Source organism: Medicago sativa, chromosome 1 (assembly GCF_051527215.1).
Source record: "Medicago sativa cultivar Bolivia chromosome 1, Bolivia_mono, whole genome shotgun sequence".
NCBI classification, from domain to species: Eukaryota; Viridiplantae; Streptophyta; class Magnoliopsida; order Fabales; family Fabaceae; genus Medicago; species Medicago sativa.
In genome coordinates, this window is record NC_140749.1 from 4,865,372 (window position 1) to 4,878,482 (window position 13,111).

Sequence of the window (13,111 nt, forward strand, 5' to 3'; positions counted from 1 at the left end):
TTATTTCATTTTGTACTAAACCACTTGAATATCATTCTTCATGCACCCTAAGGTTCCATTATTTCCGATTGCATGGTATAATTGATGAAGAACTGAAATGAATAAGGGTGGAGGGAAGAGAAGCACGACATAGAAGATAGAGGGAAAAGAGAGACTAAAGCTTGTTTTATCATCTATTTGCTATGGAATCTAAAGTTAACAGCCTGCATGTGGCTTAGAAGGAAGAAATTAAAGGATTAGTGTGGTTAAGAGTGGAGAGGGATAGAGGGTCGGTTGGGGTTTGAGAGAAGGGGGAAGATATTTTTAAGTTTTTGTGAGGGAAGTGTGTGGAAGATTGTAGAAAAAATTGGTATTGACCAATTATATGGGTTGAACTAGGAAAAGACTCTTTTGCCCCTTTTACAATATCCTTAAGAGTAAGTAAAAGGGGCAAAAGAGTCTTTTCCTAGTTCAACCCATATAATTGGTCAATACCAATTTTTTCTACAATCTTCCACACACTTCCCTCACAAAAACTTAAAAATATCTTCCCCCTTCTCTCAAACCCCAACCGACCCTCTATCCCTCTCCACTCTTAACCACACTAATCCTTTAATTTCTTCCTTCTAAGCCACATGCAGGCTGTTAACTTTAGATTCCATAGCAAATAGATGATAAAACAAGCTTTAGTCTCTCTTTTCCCTCTATCTTCTATGTCGTGCTTCTCTTCCCTCCACCCTTATTCATTTCAGTTCTTCATCAATTATACCATGCAATCGGAAATAATGGAACCTTAGGGTGCATGAAGAATGATATTCAAGTGGTTTAGTACAAAATGAAATAATAATTCTGTTTTGGTACACACAAGTATGGGTTAATAGGAGCAAGGTTTTGGCAGAAGCTTTAATTGGGAAAGAAGTTGTTGCAGGTATTACTTTATGTTGATTATATTAGGGAAGAAATATTTAAGTTGCTACGTGAGTAAACTATGAAAGGTAAGCTGTTTTGAAAAGACCAAAAGTGCTTATGTTGTATTTAAGCTAATTTAGTGGCTGCAAGGGATGAGCTTAAGTTGTAGCTTTTGAGTTGGAATGATTATGTATTTTGGGCTGTTAGGACCACCAGAAATTTGTTGTGGCGCTGTTTGGAATAAAAATCAAGAAGCCAAAAAGCCATAAGCTGTTTTCGGGTAAGATTAGAAGCTGTTGCAATTGCTGTTTGGACAGCTTCTGTTTTCGAGTCATATCTTTTACTGTGTAAATCATAATGAAGTGATTATTGGATATTTAGATTGTACGCTTAATTCCCTTCAATTTGGATATAAGATTCGTATGATTCGGAATAGAAATGAATTCAGAAAACACATTAGAAGTTGGACTTAAGTGCTGAAAATCTGCAGAAAAAGCTATACGGGTTTTGGCATGGAAAGTGCAAAATAAGTGATTTTGAAGTTTAAGTTGCTGAATAAATGATCTAAAAGTTGTTCATAAGTGTTTGGTTGTGTGGATTGAAGTTTGTAATGAATTCGGAACACGCAAAAGCCATAAATTACAGTTAAGCTGTTTTGGAGAAAAGTATGAGCTTAATTGGGACTCGAGCAGCATGGAGAACTCGGAAAAATGCCAAGATACGATGTCGGACGCTTCACATGCTTCTTCCGGGGTGATTGGAGAGCACACTTAGTCCATTCGTCATAACTGTGAGTTGATAACGATCATTATCATATATTTTCATGATTAATATTATTGATATTTGATAAATTTTCTATGTTAAAAGTGTTTTATAAAATGGGGAACACACCCTTCGAATATTTTTCTCGTCTTGATACATATTTAAAGTCGATGATATTATTGTGGTCTCTATTTAGATTTTATCTATGATTTATAAGCAAAAGATTTCAAATTGGGATTTGATTGTGTTCTTGGACAAATTTGATATTTTAAGAATCATGGTTTTTAAAGCTATATGTTTTGAGAAAAATGATTATCATTGCGACGACCTAGGTGCACCTAGTATGTGAATTCAATTAGGTAAAATTACCCCATTAGATGGAGCCGCCCCTATGGAATGGCCACCATTAGGAGGAGAGGGCTATCAATGAGAGGTAAACTACCTAATTGAAGATGTTTTACACTTTGTTTTGAGTCGAGAGAAAAGAGCTATCCGTTAGATGGAGCCGCCCCTATGGAAAGGCCACCATTAGGAGGAGAGGGCTATCAACGAGATGGAGCTAGTTCTCGATTCACCCATTTTGATTATTTTTACTAAACGGAATTTTCTATATTTTTTTTTAAAAGACTTTTATCAAGATTTTCGACAATATATTTTTAAAGGCTTTTGTTATGATTTTTGGCGATATATTTTCTAAAGGTTTGTAATCTTATTTTCACCCCTTTACGACATTGGACTCAGAAATATTCTTATTTGATTTTGGATTAATAGAATTTTATACGGTTACTAGTTTGTAAATGAACATTAGATTTTGAGAAACTTAATTACTCGTGCCCATGTGTTTCCCTTCCAGTTGGTGATGATTGTTGTCTCCTCACTAAGTCTTTATGACTTACCCCTTTTTCTTATATTTTTACAGATTCAAAGTCAATTGCGTAGAAAGCTTCTAGCAGGGTTAAAGATCTATCAGTGTCACGTTTGGTAGGCCCTCTTGGTTGGTTTCTCTTTCTATATTTATATTTCAGTGTCCATTGATGTATCTGCAGCTATTTGGAAGTCTAGGATGTGTTATTCTGAGTTGTACAAGTATGAGAAAAATGTTAATTGAGATACTGGATGATAGAATAGGTTTTTAAAACAGGATTCATATCTTGGAAATGTTGAATTTACAGGGGAAACTATGTCAAAATTTCAGTAAATATTTTTATTGAAGTGAAAACCGAATTGGAATTGTTTTTATTTTATAGTTTGTCAAGATGAATCAATAGGCTTGCCGGGCTAGAATGTTCTAGTTCGTGCGCCGGTCACGATTAGTGTTTGGGTCGTGACAAAGTTGGTATCAGAGCTCCGGTTGTAGGTCTTAATAGCTGCAGACATAGAGTAGTAATAGATTTTTGCTAATGAATTGTGAACCGCGGCACAATTTATTTGCAAAAAGCTATTAGCACTCTATGGTAGTGTCACTTGTTGTCCAATCTTATGATTTCTTTTGAGTCTTTGAATTGTCTCGCTTTGTTTGTCGCCTAGTCCTATTTTTGATAAATTTTCTTTCATTTGGTGAGGGTGCCACCCATTAACAAGATCTCCACTAGAAGGGAAATTGGTTCCTTGCGAATTTAAAGCCGAACCGTAAAACCTTAGTCAAATAGGTCGTCATTCAGGCTGTTCTCATGGTTGACTTAAAGAAAATGATAAAGGACGTAGCATTTATGTTGACAAACGTGACTGAGTTGTAGTAGTAATTAATGTCGAGGTTCCTAGAGAAATACGAAGAAATCCAATGATGATAGAGATTATTGTTGGCTTACAAGGAGTACAATGGCTTGTGTAACAAATTGTTGGACAATAACAACATGGTAATCAAGCGCAGAGAAATGTTTTTGACCCACAAGAAAAGTTCATCTAGAGAGATCAATGTGGATATAGAAAAGTTCATGAAACTTAAACCTTTACCTTTTATATGTCTACTATGTGTGTGGATATAATGACTTATTGACGGTCAAGATAGGTTATGAATGAAATTATGATGCTCTCATTTAAAGGTGGATATAAGGATGTGGGAGTTGACATAATATAAGTTGGAAGGTATGGTATATGACTAGTTTGACATATTTACACGTGGAAAACAAGTAGGATAACCTTTGTTGGGATGAAGTGAGACATCTCAAGTGTTTATGACTCGTTTTCTTTTAGAAAGTGTTGGAGATGAATTTCCTCAAGAGTGTGAAAGATCGGACCAAACTGAGTTCATGCCAGTTTTAGAGTACAAAACCCGTCTTATTGAGCTTTCAATGAACGCTCCCCACCCTATCATAGTAGAGATGAGTGTCAAGTGGTTCATTATAAAATTAAGGGAATGCTTAATTGGATTCGTGGTTAGATCTAATTGTGCTACTTTGCGGAGGTTTTAAAGCTTAACACTTCAGATTAGGCAACAAAAGCTTAGGGGATGTAGTAGACAAATATTTGCAAGAAATGAGTTGAATGATTATACATAGATTTTTCTTAGCATGATGGTGAATTTATATTTGGTTATTAGGAACAATAAATATAAATAACATAAATAGATAGTTTTAGTTGACAAACTTTTGCGCACAACGCAAAGTGTTGAGTAGATCATGGGGCATGTAGGTAATTTACTTTTCCTTATAGTACTTTTGATTCTACAATGGTTGATTCGACTCTGGAAATATTTTGTTTCAAGGATGAAAAGGTATGATTTCAATGTGGTTAATGTGGTTAAGTATGCTATATTAGGAGTGTTCATCATGGGTAGCTACGACACAACTATTATTTAGTCATGCATTAACATAGTCGTGTTAATACAAATTTATAGAATTTTGAGTATGAATTGGTTGTCTTTCTAGTAAGCCACCTTACCCTATTATAACTAAGTAGTGAAAGTTGAGATATCGGGTAATCACTTTTATCCTTTTGAGGAAAAATTTGGTTAGGTACCATATTATTTAACCTCAAGTTTAGGTTCTAACAAGTTATTGAAGGGAGGTTGTCAAGGATAATTGGTTTTGATTAGGGATATACAAGTGAGTGAAGAATTATAAAAAGTTCTAAAAACATTTGGGTTTCCTGATGTTGTCCTGAAGAACTTTTTGGATTGTCACTTGATAATGAGATTAGATTCTCTATAGACTTGGTTCCTACAAATCAACCCACATCCATACCTCTTTATCGAATGACATAGAATTACTTACATTGTTTAGGGACTAACCACAAGACCTTTTCAATAAGGGATTTATTGACCTAAGTTCGTTTCCTTGAGGATAAATGAAATTTATTATAAGTAAGGAAGATAGATATGTGTGACTGTGTGTAGTTATAGCCAAGGGAATAAGGTGATAGTTAGGAATAAATATTATTTACCATGCATTTATTTGTTCGACCAACCTCAAGAAGCTTAGTGTTATCCAAGATTTATTGAAATAGGGGTATCACTAGTTGGATATTAAGAGTGAACATACATTAAAGACAACTTTTCGCACATAGTACGAGGATTGTAAAATTCTGGTTATACCTTTAAGACTTACTAATGCTCCTACTTCTTTTATGGATTGATGAATTGGATTTTTCAACCTTAGATTTGTGGGTGATATTGTTTAGTGATGACATTTTTGTGTATTCCAAGAGTAAAGAAAGGCATGATCTAAGAGATCCTACACATGAGTGAATATGTCAACAATAATTTTGCTCTTAAGATTTTGAGGCATTAGCAATATGATAGGATTTTTTCTATATTTATAACAACCACAAAGGTCTTAGTATAACTTAAATTTAAGACAAATAAGGTGGATGGAGTTCTCTTAAAGACTTTGATTGCAAAGACTTGTATCACCTTGGAAAGTCAAGTGTTGTTGTAAATGTTTTGACTAGGAAATAGATAGGTAGTCTTACTCATTTAGACAAAATGAAGGGACCTATAATTAAAGGGCTAAAAAAAAAAACTTGCTGGAAAGGGAATTTAATTTTAGCTTGATCATTCAATGACATTATTGGTCATGTGTAAATTTGTTCCACCGTAATTTGCAGTATCAGGGAGACTTGGTTAAGATTTAGACTAGGAAAAAAAAAATTGATAGGACATTGGAGGAATGAAGCGTACGAAGAAGGAAAGACATGATGTGAAGTTTATAATGAATTCTCTTAAGGAAGTATTCAACGCCAATAGTGGCTGGTACCTGTGCAGTTTAAATTAGTCAGTCAAAAAGAATCAGTTAGTAACAATATATGTTTGAGACTAAAAGTGAAAGTATGAGAGAATTATTTGTGTTTATTAGCAGGTAAACTCTAAATTTCGAGGACGAAATTTTATTAAGGGGGGTAGATTGTAATATCCTTAAGAGTAAGTAAAAGGGGCAAAAGAGTCTTTTCCTAGTTCAACCCATATAATTGGTCAATACCAATTTTTTCTACAATCTTCCACACACTTCCCTCACAAAAACTTAAAAATATCTTCCCCCTTCTCTCAAACCCCAACCGACCCTCTATCCCTCTCCACTCTTAACCACACTAATCCTTTAATTTCTTCCTTCTAAGCCACATGCAGGCTGTTAACTTTAGATTCCATAGCAAATAGATGATAAAACAAGCTTTAGTCTCTCTTTTCCCTCTATCTTCTATGTCGTGCTTCTCTTCCCTCCACCCTTATTCATTTCAGTTCTTCATCAATTATACCATGCAATCGGAAATAATGGAACCTTAGGGTGCATGAAGAATGATATTCAAGTGGTTTAGTACAAAATGAAATAATAATTCTGTTTTGGTACACACAAGTATGGGTTAATAGGAGCAAGGTTTTGGCAGAAGCTTTAATTGGGAAAGAAGTTGTTGCAGGTATTACTTTATGTTGATTATATTAGGGAAGAAATATTTAAGTTGCTACGTGAGTAAACTATGAAAGGTAAGCTGTTTTGAAAAGACCAAAAGTGCTTATGTTGTATTTAAGCTAATTTAGTGGCTGCAAGGGATGAGCTTAAGTTGTAGCTTTTGAGTTGGAATGATTATGTATTTTGGGCTGTTAGGACCACCAGAAATTTGTTGTGGCGCTGTTTGGAATAAAAATCAAGAAGCCAAAAAGCCATAAGCTGTTTTCGGGTAAGATTAGAAGCTGTTGCAATTGCTGTTTGGACAGCTTCTGTTTTCGAGTCATATCTTTTACTGTGTAAATCATAATGAAGTGATTATTGGATATTTAGATTGTACGCTTAATTCCCTTCAATTTGGATATAAGATTCGTATGATTCGGAATAGAAATGAATTCAGAAAACACATTAGAAGTTGGACTTAAGTGCTGAAAATCTGCAGAAAAAGCTATACGGGTTTTGGCATGGAAAGTGCAAAATAAGTGATTTTGAAGTTTAAGTTGCTGAATAAATGATCTAAAAGTTGTTCATAAGTGTTTGGTTGTGTGGATTGAAGTTTGTAATGAATTCGGAACACGCAAAAGCCATAAATTACAGTTAAGCTGTTTTGGAGAAAAGTATGAGCTTAATTGGGACTCGAGCAGCATGGAGAACTCGGAAAAATGCCAAGATACGATGTCGGACGCTTCACATGCTTCTTCCGGGGTGATTGGAGAGCACACTTAGTCCATTCGTCATAACTGTGAGTTGATAACGATCATTATCATATATTTTCATGATTAATATTATTGATATTTGATAAATTTTCTATGTTAAAAGTGTTTTATAAAATGGGGAACACACCCTTCGAATATTTTTCTCGTCTTGATACATATTTAAAGTCGATGATATTATTGTGGTCTCTATTTAGATTTTATCTATGATTTATAAGCAAAAGATTTCAAATTGGGATTTGATTGTGTTCTTGGACAAATTTGATATTTTAAGAATCATGGTTTTTAAAGCTATATGTTTTGAGAAAAATGATTATCATTGCGACGACCTAGGTGCACCTAGTATGTGAATTCAATTAGGTAAAATTACCCCATTAGATGGAGCCGCCCCTATGGAATGGCCACCATTAGGAGGAGAGGGCTATCAATGAGAGGTAAACTACCTAATTGAAGATGTTTTACACTTTGTTTTGAGTCGAGAGAAAAGAGCTATCCGTTAGATGGAGCCGCCCCTATGGAAAGGCCACCATTAGGAGGAGAGGGCTATCAACGAGATGGAGCTAGTTCTCGATTCACCCATTTTGATTATTTTTACTAAACGGAATTTTCTATATTTTTTTTTAAAAGACTTTTATCAAGATTTTCGACAATATATTTTTAAAGGCTTTTGTTATGATTTTTGGCGATATATTTTCTAAAGGTTTGTAATCTTATTTTCACCCCTTTACGACATTGGACTCAGAAATATTCTTATTTGATTTTGGATTAATAGAATTTTATACGGTTACTAGTTTGTAAATGAACATTAGATTTTGAGAAACTTAATTACTCGTGCCCATGTGTTTCCCTTCCAGTTGGTGATGATTGTTGTCTCCTCACTAAGTCTTTATGACTTACCCCTTTTTCTTATATTTTTACAGATTCAAAGTCAATTGCGTAGAAAGCTTCTAGCAGGGTTAAAGATCTATCAGTGTCACGTTTGGTAGGCCCTCTTGGTTGGTTTCTCTTTCTATATTTATATTTCAGTGTCCATTGATGTATCTGCAGCTATTTGGAAGTCTAGGATGTGTTATTCTGAGTTGTACAAGTATGAGAAAAATGTTAATTGAGATACTGGATGATAGAATAGGTTTTTAAAACAGGATTCATATCTTGGAAATGTTGAATTTACAGGGGAAACTATGTCAAAATTTCAGTAAATATTTTTATTGAAGTGAAAACCGAATTGGAATTGTTTTTATTTTATAGTTTGTCAAGATGAATCAATAGGCTTGCCGGGCTAGAATGTTCTAGTTCGTGCGCCGGTCACGATTAGTGTTTGGGTCGTGACATAAATGTTCATGATTCAAATTGATTTTACCTCTAATTTTGGAAAACATTTTTGGTCTCAAATTTAATGTTAATGTTAAAAACATTTTTACATAAGTATATACCACTTTAAATGAAAATCATTTTATAAAATCAACATCAAGTGCAACCATACACCAGACACACTAGAGTTTAAAGAGCAAGAACAAATGCACACTACTTAAGGGATTTGGAACGCAAACTGCGATGAATGGCCGAGATGGGAAACTGACAAAACCCGTACTGCATAATCGGGACAGTTGGATCACAGATCTACGACCGAAATTAAAAGCAACATGTAACTATGAGATTTTATTTCAACAGGGGTCTCAATCTTGAACATTAGGAAACGAGGATACAAGGAGCATTTAGGAAACGAGGATTAGAGGAGCATTTAGGAAACTATGAGATTTTATTTAAAAAAAGTTCTTAAGAAGAAAAATGAAACTAATTGTTATTTTCTTAGTTAAAAGTGGAATACAAAGGGGCATTTAGGAAACGAGGATTAGAGAAGCTCATCCCATCTCTGTTCAGAGAACCTCTATTATTGGAGTCCCTCAAATGGGAATTGAACATAAATGTCATCAAGTTACGGACTGAGTGAGTTGTTTCAATTATTTATTAGAGTTAATAGTATTTTGGTTCCTGAATATGTAACGAGTAATCATAATAGTTCTTCAATTTTCTTTTTTTAAATGGCAGAATTTATTAAGCCAAGAAGGTGAAAGAAACACCAAAACTTGAAACGGCATAATAGATTTTTAATGTATCAAAATTTTAAAATAGTCATTTATTGTGCACTTTTGTAAGTCAAAATAGTCCCTGACGTAAAAATAATTCTTCAGTACTCACAATAACTCTTTTCATATAGAGACTGAATTACAGTATTGTAAGTATTTATAAGGACTGATATGATAATAAGTAAGTATATTGAAGGACTAATATGACAATATTAACGAAGTATTTTAATGTCAGAGACTATTTTGACTAACAAAGAGAACAATCAAAGACTATTTTAAAATTTCGATAAATTGAAGGACTATTGCAACTACTCATTACACATCCAAGGATCAAAATGACTATTATCCATATTTATTTATGGCTTAAATGTGTGTTTGATCACTGCACTTTCACCCAATTTTGGCTTTAGTCCTTGCACCTTTTTTTGTTTGACATTGGTCCCTGCACTTTATAAAACTTTTGCCTTTAGTCCTTCTGTCAAGTATCTGTTAAAAAAAACCAAAACTAACGGTGTGCCACGTGGACCAATAATGGCACGCCACATGGCACACTAAAAGACAAAAAATTCAACTTTTTAATTATTATTTTATTCCATGCACTTTGGTATTGGTCCTTGCACTTTCAGCATTTTTTTATATTAGTCCATGCACTTTGGTATTGGTCCCTGAATTTTTTATTTTTTTTTTAAAAAAAAACATTCAATGAAATTATTATGTTTTATTATTGTTTTGTTCATTATTTTTAAAAAATTCATTACTTTGGTATTTGCCTGTCTTTTCACTAGTTCTCAATAAATTCTCAATAAAAATAATGAACAAAACAATAATAAAACATAATAATTTCATTGAATGTTTTTTAAAAATAAAAATAAAAAAATTCAGGCACCAATACCAAAGTGCAGGGACTAATATCAAAAAATGTTAAAAGTGCATTGACCAATACCAAAGTGGAGGGAATAAAATAGTAATAAAAAAGTTGATTTTTTTTTGTCTTTTAGTGTGCCACGTGGTGTGCCATGATTGGTCCACCATTAGTTTTGGTTTTTTTTTTTAACAGATACTTAGGACTAAAGCCAAAAGTTTTATAAAGTGCAGGGACCAATGTCAAACAAAAAAAAATGCAGGGACCAAAGCCAAAATTAGGTGAAAGTGCAAGGACAAAACACACATTTAAACCTTTATTTCTTTACAATAAAAAGAGCATAGATTGTATGTAGTCACCGTTCCATTTTAATCAAATGATTAAATCTGATCCGACTACAAGCAATCAAAACCCGTAGTATATGGTGTATTAATATTTCTAAGAATGAGATATAATTTTTTTGTTCTTGTTTTTGAGTTTCGACGTTCAACCAAACATACTTTATGCTTTTACTTCAAGTAAAAACAAAACAAAAAAACAAAAACTGTTAATGGGAGGCAATTATTTATAGGACGAGTAGCACGTTTGTTTCGTTTCAAATAGAAATGGCACTATAATTGTTAATTATTATGGCACATTGAAGCTCAAAAGCGTCCTACTTCTTTGGCATCATCATATTTGTTTCGACTTTTCTGTGGTCGGAGACAGAAGCATTGTTAATACTCTCTATCATTGGTACAATTTTTTTTATCTTTATATTTTTTTTTATTAATGGGCCACTTTGTCAGCAATAATGAAAAACTTGATTATAAGGACAGTAGCATTTGGAGCACTCAGTTCAGCACCAAATACGAACCATAATTTTACTCACATTTTCATTGCCGACTTCAGCATCAAATATGAACCGTAATTTTACTCACATTTCATTGCCGACTTAAGTTTTTTTTTTTTTATGAAAATTGTTACTACTAATTGTTAGTTTTTCTCCTTGTCAAGATTTGGATCCTGAACCTCTAATTACTTAACCCTTAACTCAAATTAGTTGAGCTATCCAACCTTACCTGAATACCGACTAAAATAATAGTTCAACTACTACTCCTCAACTGGCTTCATTATAAGTCTCATTTAAGAAAGTACATTGGTTGTAGTCTCATCTAAAAAAAAGTTTATTGTTTTATTAAGCTATGAAATTTCATCTAATAGATTAGTCTTTTTAGGTTTGACACTTTTCATGGTTAAGTCATAAGAATTGAGAGTACACCATCAAATAGTGATAGATTAGTGAAGACTTTAAAGAAGAAAGAGTGGATAAAAAGTTAAATGTGATAGTGAAGTCACGTGGCTAGTGTTATGAGTGTAAGTGATAACATATAGTTGGATAAAAAGTTAAATGTGATAGTGAAGTCACGTGGCTGGTGTTATGAGTGTAAGTCATAACATATAGTTCCTCCATAATAAAAAGAGACAAATGCTGAAGAATATCCCAAGAGCATCTCTAATGGGAGGTCTTTACTTAACAAGGATCACTCCCTTTTAAGAACCCCTCATTGGAGGAAGAAAAATTGAGTCCCCATTAAGGAACGAGTAACTATATAAGGACTCTCTCTCTCTCTCTCTCTCCTAGGCAACTAACGGGTCCCACGATTAAAAGAAGTAATGAATATGTACTACGTGGTCCCGCTTACCAAAGAAGTAATATTTTAATAATTAATAGTTGTTTTAAATATTATTTTATCTATTTGTCATTATTTTAAATAACATGTAATTCATGCAAATTATTATTATTATTTTTTAGCGAAAGAATGTAAAATTTGTAACGTTGATTTTTGCATTTTCAAATTAGTAGCAAATGTCGTAGAAATTTAAGTTCATACGAATAAATAAATATTTTATAATTTAATTTTTTTAAGGATTATAATTAAATATTATGAGGTAATTTATAATTTAATAAATAAATTATTTTTGTTTAATGATGTAAAGTTAGTGGGGCCTATTTAAATACTTTTCATTTGAGTCTTTATTAGTGTACTCCCGTTGGAGCCATTGAGTCCTTAATAGATACTTTCATTAAAATATTATAAATAAGTGATGTGTAACGTGAGGTCCATTTAAGGAGACCCTATTAAGGAACAACCATTGTGGATGCTCTAAGAGATTTGTATATTCAACACATTGAAATATCAAAAAACAACTTTTTTATATGAAAGTTATCAATTGTTTTCATTTTAGAATTCTCAAAAAGTACCCTTAAGTTTTGTTTGCGAGTTTAGAGGGGAAAGAATGAGAGGGATTAAAAAAAAAGGAAGGAAGAAGTGGAAGAAATAGAAGACATTGGAAGAGGAGAGGGGTTCATTTTTCTTCATAATACAAAACTTTTCTCATTTGGAGAAACTTAAAAATTGAATTGGAGGAGAATTTTGAAGGGTTTATATGAATTCTTCGAATTTAATCTTTGTTGTTATAATATTTTTAAATTAAAAATATATTAATCATAAACATTAATTTATCACTCTCTAAAATACCGCTCTTTCAAAAAATGTGAAACATTTCTCCATTTCTCCCTATATTTTCCAACCCCAAAGCCCTCTCCACCCCTCCCCTCTAAACTCTCAAACAAAGCCTTATGATACTTGTTACCAAGACCCATAAAAAATATAAACAAAAGTACAATACCTTTTTGCTAATATTGTGTTACGAAAGGAGCCAACTTTTTATAAAAAAATGGTTAGTTACACTTACCTTGATCCCAACAGTATAATATTGTGTTAAAACTAAAAAAAAACCCACGACAGAGTGAAAATTAAAGTGGTTGAAAGTAGTAGTAGAGTAATTGATTGGTAAAATATTGTGTTAAAATTAAAAAATCCATGAAAGTAAAAATTAAAGTGGTTGAAAGTTAGTAGTAGAGTATTGGTGATAGAT

The 13,111-nt window shown here is 32.9% G+C and overlaps 1 long non-coding RNA gene across 1 annotated transcript; it reads left to right on the forward strand.

Moving 5' to 3' along the window:
• Window positions 1-409: 409 nt before the first annotated feature.
• On the forward strand, window positions 410-8,460 carry LOC146951939 (uncharacterized). Its single transcript, XR_015032825.1, has 3 exons — window positions 410-1,678; window positions 2,570-7,269; window positions 8,161-8,460. It is a non-coding gene; the product is annotated as an uncharacterized LOC146951939 (long non-coding RNA).
• Window positions 8,461-13,111: the final 4,651 nt, after the last annotated feature.